This window comes from Cornus florida, unplaced genomic scaffold (assembly GCF_030987335.1).
Source record: "Cornus florida cultivar Cherokee Brave unplaced genomic scaffold, ASM3098733v1 CherokeeBrave_3.0.0_Hap2_Chr11, whole genome shotgun sequence".
Taxonomy (NCBI): domain Eukaryota; kingdom Viridiplantae; phylum Streptophyta; class Magnoliopsida; order Cornales; family Cornaceae; genus Cornus; species Cornus florida.
In genome coordinates this window covers 4,120,069-4,131,095 of record NW_026775581.1, presented here as the reverse complement: position 1 = coordinate 4,131,095, position 11,027 = coordinate 4,120,069, and the positions used below count along the sequence as shown (strand labels likewise).

The 11,027-nt window shown below is 37.1% G+C and overlaps 1 non-coding gene across 1 annotated transcript; it reads left to right on the top strand.

Annotated features, from left to right (window-relative positions):
• Positions 1–696: 696 nt before the first annotated feature.
• On the top strand, positions 697–803 carry LOC132287295 (small nucleolar RNA R71). Its single transcript, XR_009472984.1, has one exon. It is a non-coding gene; the product is annotated as a small nucleolar RNA R71 (small nucleolar RNA).
• The last annotated feature ends 10,224 nt before the right edge of the window (positions 804–11,027 follow it).

Genomic DNA, 11,027 nt, shown 5'->3' with positions numbered 1-11,027 from the left:
TTGAAAATTTGATGCTTTAGGATGAGAGTAGGTTTGAGAATTTGATGCTTGAGGATGAGAGTATTGATTCATATTCTGAGGATAGATAAAGGACGCTAGCCTTGAGAATTCTAATTTTGATTTTGAAGATGTGGGAGAACATACTTTGTTTGGTAACCTTGAGTTTGAGGAGGGTTTGCACCATCTCCTAGATTTCTCCATGCAAAGTTTGGATGATTTTTCCACCCCGGATTGTAAGTATTGGAATAAGGGTTGTTCCCTTGATGAATGAAAGCTGCATTTACCTATTCTTGTGACTCACTTGGTATGATTTATCCAAAAGGACAATTTGAAGTATGGTGAGTGTAACTAGAACAAGTCATGCACATTTCATTGGAAGGATGAGAATAAGATTGAATTGCCGGACCTTGATTCAAAAGGAATTTATCAAATCTTTGAGTAAGATTTTTGACCTCGGTGGCAATTTCCATGGAAGAGTCTATTTGATTTAGAGCTTTCTTGCCTCCCATATTTGCTAGGTGACCACCCCTAGATGATGAAGATCTATGCATTGAGTTTTCACTCATTTTTTCGAAAAGAAGCCAAATTTCATCTTCATTTCTTTCTATGTAGCTTCCGCCACAAGAAGCATCAACAATGCCCTTATTGGCATCGGATAAACTTGAAAAGAAACATTGAACTAATTGCCACTTAGGAATGTCATGATGTGGACACTTCCGTAGTAAGTCATTCAAACGTTCACATGCTTCATGAAGGGGTTCTCCTTCTTTTTGTTTAAATTCAAGAATGGAAGTTCTCATTGAATCAGTTCGACTCGCGGGATAGTACTTTTTTAGGAACTCTTGTTGCAATTGTGCCCAAAAGGTGATTGTATTTGACCGCAAGTTGTTAAACCAATATTTAGCTTTATCCCGAAGAGTGAAAGGGAAAAGTTTCATTTTTAGGACTTCTTCCGGAACATCCATGATTTTCACGATAAAGCAAACTTCCAAGAACTCATCTAAATGTTTATAAGGCTCTTCATTGCTCAACCCATAGAAAAGGGGGCACATGTTAATGGTGGAAGCCTTAATCTCATAATGATGAGCACGGAAATTTGGCAATTGAATGCAAGTGGGTGCATTATATTGATTTAGAGTATAATGATCCCTAAGAACCATTGGAGGATTGAGAGGATTGAGAGGGTATACTATTTGGCCTTGTTAAGGGTATGCCATTTGAACGTATTGTTGTTGTTGCTCACCAATTGGGGGAACAACATTTGGCCTTGGCATCCCTAGATTAGGTTGTTGCACCGCAGGATTGATTGGTCGTGGCATTCCCAAGGGTGGATACACACCTTGAGGATCCACAATATGAATTTGTGGTGGGTGGTGCACACCATTATGATCCACATGACCAAGATCTTCAATGGGATCTAAAATTAGATCTATTGGGTCTTCCATTAAAGGTGATGGAAAATCAAAATTTAGAAAATTAGGATAACTATCCCTAGTTCTACCTCTTAAACGCCGAAAGAAAACTTCGAGATTTTGATTTACAGGAGCAAGAGGACGATTAAGTGTTCTACGACCATGCATGCACTAGAATAAGTCAACACACTAACACTTCAATTTTTCAACCTCCACATACGATGTTCCCAAACTCCTCAATAATATCAATGCACTTAAAATAAATAAATGCCTCCACACGAGCCGATGCCTTTTACAAGAAGATATGCTTGGACTTAAAAATAAAGCAATTTAAATTAAGCCTCCACTTGGGCTGTCCAAAGCATGCAAGACAGTAAACAATTAAGCACAAAAATTAAAGAGAAACTTACAAATGGTCCTTAAGCAACTTCAAAAAAAAATTAATTGCTTCCAAGTCTAGCATTTGCTCCACTTTCCTTCAAGTACCTAATTGACAAATCAAATGAGTAAACAATTAACAAAGAACTAATGTCTAATTCAATTCTTTTAAAAACCATTTGATCCCCGGCAATGGTGCCAGAACTATGGTGCGACCGAGCGTGTGTACAAAATAATGCACAACACTTTAGGTTTAGAAATAATGTCAAGTAGGCACCATATTTTAAAATTTATAAAACCATTAAACACTTATACTATGGAGTATAAAGTGAGCAGGGATAGTCCCAAGAGATCTAAACAATTATAGGTTTTTCAGAATTAAATTCTACTTTAGTGCTTATGTGATTGCTAAAAAGGTTTGGTTTTGTGATTAGACTAAATTTAAACTAAATGATACAAATAAAGAGTAGAGTTTAAAAGATTAGAAAGAGACTTAGGGTGTAGGATTCACCACTAAGCACATTCCCTAACTCACTAACTTTCAACTAATTAGGGCAATAAAATGTATAATCTAAATGTGGCTAACAATTGCAATGAAAAGTAAGTCATCAATTTAAAGCTTGAATCGTTTACCTAATGACAATTAACTAAGTATAAATCAATTCACCAATTCAAAGCATGGTCCATCAATTCAATTAGCAATTTCAACTCACATTAATCTAGAGGATAATGTAAATTGTGGCAACAAGCATGAAAATCAAACACAAGCATTGATTGTCTACTTACCTAAGAACGAAAATGCAATTAAACTAATTAAGCCTGAAATTAACTAAATTCAATAAGAACTTGACCTAATTAAACTAACTGTATAGTGCAATCCATCTAGTAGAAGCAAATTCCATCAAATCAAAACACAAATACAACTAATTAACAACATGTATAGCCATTACAATAATCAATTAACAAAGAATTCAAGTGTAGAATGATAAGCGCCGAATATTGCATATTCAAGCGCCCTTATTTGCATTAGTTAAGTCCATTAGCTGTTTTTACTAAATATTTATATTCTTTTGTCTATTTTCAGGTTAGTCCCCCTAAGAGGTAAAAAAAATGACACTTTGATATTTCTTGAAGATCAAAGTGTGCCGTTGCCAAGGACCGTCATTTTGATAAGTCAAGTAGTCCACGGAACTCGTGACGCTTGATGCACAAAGTCCAAGGAAGAAGGCTTGTGTTGCTAGCCCGCGAAATAGAGGTCAAAGGAAGCAAAATAGGGCATGCTGACCAAGCCCCGCGGGCGCCCGCCCAAACTGGCAGAGAGCAGAGCATCGGCGGTTGCCCGCCAAAAGGGCCAGTGGCCTCCTCAAGGCGCTAGCGCCCGCCCTGCGCCTGCGGGCGCTCGCCGTTTCGCAGACAACTCTGCATTGTTTGGTTCAAGGTTGTCCCCTTGACCTCTTGTGTGGACCAAAATGTTCATAGGGATGCTAGGGCTCGAAAATGGAGGGAAAAATAAAGTTTTTCTGGCTAAATAAGGGCTAGGGGGTATTTTGAGGGGATCTCACATTTTTTGTAAAGTTTCTAGAGAGAGAAAGATTGTAAGCTTGGGTTTGGAGTCTTGGAACCCTTAAGCATGAAAATAGAAGGCAAGATCTCTCCTTCTCCTTCATCCATTGCTCCTATGGGTAACTAAATCCCTTTCTAGGGAGGTGATAAAGCCCTACATTGTAAGCATACTCTAGCTTTTTGTTTATTTTGGGGAAAATGATGTATATATGTGACTACTTCACAATCTAGAGGTTACATTTGATGTAATGATTATGATAAATGTATTATCTTGTCTTAGATCTTGTTTTCTCATGATTGTATGGCTTGCATTTTCATAGTGACAATGGAAATGAGGTTGTGAAATGGGTTTCTTGGCATGTTGTATGAGAATCTTGATATTCCATAGCTTAGGACCTCCTTTGATGGACTATTCTTGACTCTTGACTTCATGTGCTCTTACCATGTGATTAAAGGCTTGATAATCTCTAGCTTAGCAAGCATGTTTAAAGCTACACCCTAGTTTAGGTAGTTCAAGCATGTGTAACTTTGATAGGTTATTCTTGCCATTAATTTCATAAATTTTTTGAAGGAATGTAGCAATTTTGTGTTGTAGCATTTCATAGTCACATATTTGTGTTGTTTCCCCTAAGTTTACCTCAATTAGCATGCTTATAGGGTAGGTTGTGGATTCACTTCCCTAGTCTTCTCTACTTGTATCTCTTTCCTCTAAGTTTTTTGCAAATTATTGCTTTAAGCACATTTTAATTTCAAGTGACAAACCAAACAAAACTCTACACCTCTTTCATCAAACTAAAAATGAATTTAACAACCTTGGTTGCCATAAACTAGCAGTCCCAGTGGTTCAACCTACCCGTTCAATAGCCCTATTTTAGTAACAAATGGTTGATTTATTATAGATCGAGTCTCAAACCAATCATAGAACTTGATTACCAATCAAACACACATAAGATAACATGATATTGACATAAATAATCAAATGAAAGAATTAAATTATATTATTCAAGACTATACATCAAATACAATTAAATCCCCAAAAAGTATGAAAAGAAAGAGAGAATAGGTTACATGTTTAGGGTTTATCCAACCCTAAGTAGGAGAATTAGTCACTCATGGTTGATGGAGTTGAAGACAGAACAATCTCCATCCTTGGATTCATCATCTTTGAGCTATTCTTCCAACCCCAAGCCTGTTCTTCGTTTTTCCTCTTTCGCGTTTTCCAGAGAGAATATAATAATACGATACAAAAAAAATAAAACCTAAAATCCTCTTTTTAATAAATTAAAAACTCCTTAAATAAAATAAAAACTAATCCTAAACTAATGACTCACTGGACCTTAAGTAACAAACCCTATTAAAGCCCATAAGTTACAAAAATAAGCCCAAAATAAGAAAGTCCCGTAATGCTACCAGGTACTGGGGGATTGATCCCACAGCCTTGGGGATTGATCCCCCAAGGGCATTTTTAGTTCTGTGAATAGTGGGGGATCGATCCCCTACCCTGGGGGATTAATCCCCCAGAGTTGGAAATTTCCTTTAAGCCTTATTTAGCTCTATTTTGGCCCCGAGCTAATTGGTTTGCTTCTTCATCTTTGGGAACATCATCAAAGGCCTGAGATTGACCGCCTTTGAAGAATAAACACACTATACGAGCAATGGGCTACGACCTCTTTTTGCCTTTTTCTAAACTTTTTCTGAATGTCTTTGTTTGACTCCAAAAAGGCTTTAGTGAAACAAAATTAGTCCGTTTGAACCTTATTGACCTGAAATTGACAAAAACATAAATTAGAACTAAAATATGAAAATAAGATAGATGCAATGACTAAAATACCCTAGTTTAGGTGCTGAAATGTGCAACATTTAAGCACTTATCAACCTCTCCACTTTCCCTACATGAAATCTGGAATCTCTTTTTCTAGGCGGAAGAATGCTTTTTTTCTCATAATCCCTTACTTCCAGGTTTCTTGGCTAACAAGCCTCTTGTCAACATGCCGTTCTTTGGCTGGAATGGTTATAATAGCCAATTCTACTAGCTGTCGAAAAGTCAATCTGTCATAAACCTTTCTTTTCTAGCCACGCTCCTCACTTGATGTTTGCCCCTCCTTGTTCTTGCCCATCGATTTATGAACTTTACACTAAGGACAACACCCTTGCTGGATGAGGGCAATTTGAGCTTCTCGGAGTTTCCTCTCCAGTTCTGCCACAGTTTCTTCCAATGGAATCGACTCTGGCTCGGCAACTGTTTTCCCTTTAGCCTTTCCTTCGTCAAAGTACACCTTCTTTCTAGGATGGTTAGCAGCGATACTAATTACATTGGTAGTGACCACTGCTGGAAAATGATTCTCATCTACTCCCATTGCTTCACTTTTTCTAGAAACTTCATCTTCTCCTCCTCGATTGCTTTCTGCATAATAGTACGAAAAATAACACAATTATTAGTTGAATGTCTCCAAGAATTGTGATACTTACAATATTCTTTCCCAAGTAAATCATTAGGAGTTGGAAGTTTATGCCCAGGAGTTAGAATTAGTTCTTTGTCTACCATCAGCAAGTCGAATATTTGCTCAGCTTTAGTAATGTCAAAGGAATATCCTTTGGTGGAATCAGGTACCCCTTTCCTATTTGAAGTGGAAGCGGCTTGGGCACTTGTCGTAGCTATAGATTTTGACTTCACAAGTGCCTCACAAATATATGGTTTTTTGATGTTTAATTCTGCCATATGGACCTCATAATCACTATCAAGGTCAGCAGCAAAAACTTCATAATTTGGATCACGATAGTAAATTCCTTTTGAGGAAGCTTTTATATCCTTCTCCTCATGAAGTAATCATTCATACTTGGCAATTCCACTCGCCAAGTCAAAGAGATCATAGAATTCTATCCCTTCGAATTTCTTACGCAGTTCAAGGTCTAGACCATTGACAGCTATACTGACATACTCAATTTCAGGAAGATCTACATGACACTTATGCTTTGCCTTACTGAATCTGGATAAGAAGGCTTCTACAGACTCTCCTGGCAATTGGTTAAGCCTAGAAAGATCAACCATGGAATGGCTCAGTTCAATAGAAATGTGAATGGAATATCTCTTCGAATTGATGCCAACTATTAATGGAATTTGCAGGCAAGTTAGTGTACCATTTGAAGGTATATCTGGTCAAAGTATTAGGAAACAATAGGACTTTCAACCATTGATTGCCTCCTACTTCGCCGTATTGAACTGTAAATCAGCGTATGTGTTCTACGGTGGATTAGTTGCCTTCACCACTGAAAGTGGCAAATTCAGGAATTCTGAAATTCCTTGGATATTCAACATTATCTATGAACTCAGGGTATGGTTTCCTATAGATAGGTTTTCCACCCCTTCTGGTCAAACCAAATTCTTGCTGAAAAATTTCAACAAGCTGGCATCTATCCATCATCAGCAACTGAACTGGTGGTTGGTAATTCTCCGGCCATCCTTGTGGTTGGTTGGCCATGGGTTGCCCCCCAAACACCATTGGAAATGTGTTTGGGTCTAGGTTATTCCTCCAGTAACCTTTATTGCCTCCTTGGTCAAGAGGGTCCCTTAGTATGTTCTGCCCCCCATCTGTTATAGGAAAAACCTGAGGTAGTCTTTAAGGAATGGTAGGAGGTGGCTGAACATTCTGCTGACCAACATTGGGTGGAGAATACAAAGGATTTACCAATTGACCTGCCTGAGCTGCACCTTGAAAAGACCCAAATTGATGCAAATTGTTAGAAAGAACTTCATGACTAACCTGTTGAGGCAGAGTCACAGGAGCTGAATTCTGAACTTGCTAGGTAACTGGAATGGTCATCATTTGTGCAGGTGGAATCTGCGTTGTCTGTGCCTGTAACAAGGAATACACAGGTTAATGAGAAGGACTTCCTTCAACAAAAGTATTTGGTCTGTTCACTGGAACGGCCGATTGCTAAGAACTTTCTGAATTGCTTGGCCTAATAGCCATGCTTTGAGACATGTCGGCCACCTTTTGGGAAAGAGTGGCCAAGCTTTGAGGAATACCTGTAAGAGACCGTTTAAGCATAATTTCCAGTCTGCTGGTCATTCTGTCTTGTGCTCAAATGGCCTCGTCATGATTACGGCTCATTAAACGTGTTATATCCATGATTAGACCGTTCGTCATTGCTTCGATGATCTTTGCAATCATATTTTCTCCTTCTTTAGGAACGGCACGTGAACTTTCATCAGGAAATCCAATAGCCTGTTCCTCTTCAATTTCGGCAGGATCTTGAGCAGATTTGCCGTGTCTTTTTCCTCCCGCCATAGAAACACTCCCTTCAGAATATCCCACTAGGCATGCCACTATGTTTAGCCTTGGAAAAGTGGGTACTGGTTCCGATGGAACCAGATGGGCGTGCCAGGAATTGCAGTAGTTCCAAAGAGAGATCCAAACAATATTCCAGAGGGAAGATTGCAAGACCAGGCGATTGTGAAGAGGTCTGGAAAGAACACCTTTGGGTTCTTTTTGCCTTTGATAAAGGACTTCGGGATCGTTAACTAGCTAGGAAGAACTGTAAAATTATCTAATGAAAAGTAAAGTGCAGGACTAAGACTAATCATATTGAAAGTGCATTGCAATGTAAAGTAAAGATTATATTGAAATACGTATTTGATTTAGCGTTGAACAGGCTTATTATGTTACAACATAATGACCTATTTATAAAATGAAAAATACAATCAGTTAATAATAGCAGTTCCATTGATGCCTCTAATGCTTCTAAGTGTCCAAGCCATGCAATCGTGCCTTTCTGATCCTTCCATAATTTCCACATTCCTCTTCCATGTTCCAATCATGTAACCATGTCTGGTAATCGTGTCTAAAACTCCCACATTCCAAACATCTTGGAACGATGTTTTGATTTCCTAGAACTTCCATGTTCCAAATGTAATACCCATAATTTTAGAAATGATAGTCTTGGTATTTTAAATTATGATTTTAGATTTTTATTGCATTTTTAAGAATTATGTGCTTATTTGCTTAATTGTTTAATTGTGAATTTATTTTATTATTTGCTTAATTGACTAATTGTGTTTTTTTTAAATTAATTGTTTATTTGTAATTGTGTATTTGTTTTACCTTAATTGTTTAATTGTTATTTAATTCAATTAGTTGACTAATTGGTGTTTTATTGACGTGGTTTATTTTACGGCTTGTATAATCTATTTGTGTTAAGTCTGTATGCTTAGGTGGACTTCATTGGTTTAAGTTTTGTATGTGTCATATATAGTTTAGGTTTAGGGTTTTATTTTATGAAGTTGTGGAAGCCGACGTATAATTTGGTTGGAATTAAAAGTAGGGTTAATAAACGCTTATATATATAGAATAGTATATGTCTGCTAGGGTTGGAAAAACCCTATTCACGTAATAGTGCTTGAGAGGGAAAAACAGAGGAGAGCTTGAGAGAAAAACTGAGAGAACTAGTTAGGATGTCGGCCGTGGACTGAAGGTTGTACCAAAGAGGAAGGAAAGGATGGCTTGTGGGATTGAAACCTAGTAGTAGGAGGTTTACCAGTTGTTGACAGTCGTCGGAGAATTTAGAGACGACGTTGAAAGGTTTTAAACCGAAACCTAAAAGCAAGTTTCATTCTATCCCCTTCCTGTAAACTTGTGTTCTGTGCATTCTATATGGTCTCCAGGAAGTTAATTAAAACATTTAAAACGGATGTGTTATGCATGATAGATAGACTGATAACTGTCTTACGTTTTATAACTGAAATTGTTTCTCTTGCATAAACTGTTTCGATTAGGCTTTAAACTTTGGTAAATTAAATCATAAGGGAATGTGAGGACTTTCTTTGGATTTAAATTAGACCCTAAGAAGTTTAAAAACAATTGGGACAGAGACTGGAAACTTCGCCGGAAGCGAAGAAGATGAACAGACGAAGCAAAGAGGGGCTCTCAGAGAGAGAGCCGGCTCCCTAATTGAGGGAGCCGGCTTCCTAGGTGAGAGAGCCGGCTCCCATGATAGGGAGCCGGTTCCCTTGGTTGGTGCACACCTACGGGTGTTTTCTGAAGGTTTTTGGTTTCCAGGGGCTTAAATGTGATTTCTGGAAAGTGAAGAGGGGTTTTCAATGTTTAAAATTAACTTATTAAACCTTTGAAAATAGTTAGTATATGCTAGCGTGCTAATCTTAGGAGACATCATGAAATATAAACATTTAATTGGCATACTGTCAAGGAATGAGAAAGGTTTAATTGGCTAGTTTGTTTTAGCAACTTAAACGGACTGGTAAGAAATTATTTATGGGATGTTATATCAATGATATATACAATTTAATGAAGGCTAGAAAGGTTGGTTTAGGATATGGTTATAGATATCATGAGTTTTAGATACTAAGTTACATGCTGTCAGGGGTTGAGGAAGTTTTACTTGCTGGTTTTGTTTTAACCAATTTAAATGGATTAGTATAAAATACTATTGGGGTTTCATATAATGTGCAGTTTCGACTTCTGAGTGTCATTATATCATGCACAGGTTTTATAATTGAGGTTTGAATAGACGTCATGAGATGTAAATATTAATTTGCATGCCGTCAAGGATTGAGGAGGATTTAATTACTAGTCTTTGTTTTAGTAATTTAAATGAACTAGTATGAAAGCATCGTTTGGGAATTCTAGTATAATGTGCTCAGTTTATAATTCTGATAATCATTATATCATGCTATGGATGTTAATTGATGAATTGTTATAATTTCTGTTTTGTCAATTGAATGAATATGGATGGATTAAATTGTTTATAATTACTTTAGCAATTTAAACGGAGGTTCTATGATTATAAACATATATTGTATGCATAATAGGATCTTGTCTATATTTGATTTATATTATATTTGTCTTTAGATGTATTTGATGTTAATTTGAGTGTACATCATTTATGGATCATATGCAATATATGCACCGGTATGGGACGGTGGCATATTGGGGATGGATTAGATCAAAACGCTAAGTCCTACCTATTCATACATACGGAATGGATTAACTAAAATAGTTAAATCCTACATGAATGCATGTCCTATCAACTAAAATAGTTGAACGACATAACGGATGTTTGTTTTACTTTTCTGTATTAGGAAGGATTTATATATATACATATGGTATTATGATATGAGCTTGAGTCTCAGGATCATGGTTAGGGTGCGTATATCGCAAAGGTTAGGTAACTAGATATAGCTGATGTTCCCTGGTAGGTCTAGGTGTACATGGCCGCTGGAAAGTGTGATTTACATGTTACTTGCTATTCAGGCTGAACTATATCTATATAGACTATTTTAGTTATTGCCGAGCTGTCTAGGATGTATCTGCGTATTAGGCTTATGTATGGATTGTAGTAGAATGGAACTTGCGTGTAGGCCTGACCCACTCTTATTTTTCAGGTGTTCATCAGTACCAGGCTTAAAGCTTGATCGTGATGGAGCAGATTTAGTCACTCACTCCTCCGACTACGTAGGACTGCTTTGTATGTTTAGCTTTAGATTTTTATTGCAATTGTTTCCTTTTCAGTTTGTGATTTGGATAGGGGCCCACTAGATGGATTCCCGAGTTGTACAGATATTTGAAAGTTTGGAATTTATATTAATTTATAAATTTTGAGGATTTTTAATTTAGAATTCTTTTCAGCTTATTATTTTATTCTTATTTCATATTTGTA